Source organism: Corvus brachyrhynchos, unplaced genomic scaffold (assembly GCF_000691975.1).
Source record: "Corvus brachyrhynchos isolate BGI_N302 unplaced genomic scaffold, ASM69197v1 scaffold43, whole genome shotgun sequence".
In the NCBI taxonomy this organism is placed as follows: Eukaryota; Metazoa; Chordata; class Aves; order Passeriformes; family Corvidae; genus Corvus; species Corvus brachyrhynchos.
The window spans coordinates 825,764-826,341 of NW_008237353.1; positions in this window are offsets into that span (position 1 = coordinate 825,764).

The following is a 578-nucleotide window of genomic DNA, read 5'->3' on the forward strand; positions in this document are numbered from 1 at the left end:
GTTCTCTTCAGTTTTGGTTTATGAGACCAGACCAGCTTTCTCAACCTTACCATGTTCTGCCCGCTTGATTTTTAGGTGTAAGGAGGTAGACTCATTGTGTTGCCCATATCCATGTCCAGCTCTGGTCCACTTCTGTCCTGAGACCTGTCTGCAGAGCCATGGCTGGTGTCCACTGGAAGGACTGGCAGATGCTGCTCACTGACACGATTGAAATCAGCCAAGAGACTGCACTTGGGGATTTTCTGGGCCCTGTAGCATGGACAAGCAGGGTTCACCAGGGAGGTAATGCTAAGGTTTTCCCAAGGTTTTGGTGGGCCTTTTTGAGTGACAAAGTTAACATGTTGTCTACAAGACAACCTTCAAGGAGCTCGTGTATTGTAGTCTGGGTGCTCTGGGAGGGTATTTGCTCTAGAATAAACAGTAAATATTACTGATAAGGAAATAATAACGAATATGTGCCAGAGATTTAACCGCATGTTATTGGAATTTTCATCTATGAAACAATTAAAGGATTAGACCTTACAAACTGAAACTGCCTGACTGAATGGTGCATGAGAAATTTTGTTCAGAGGGGAGCT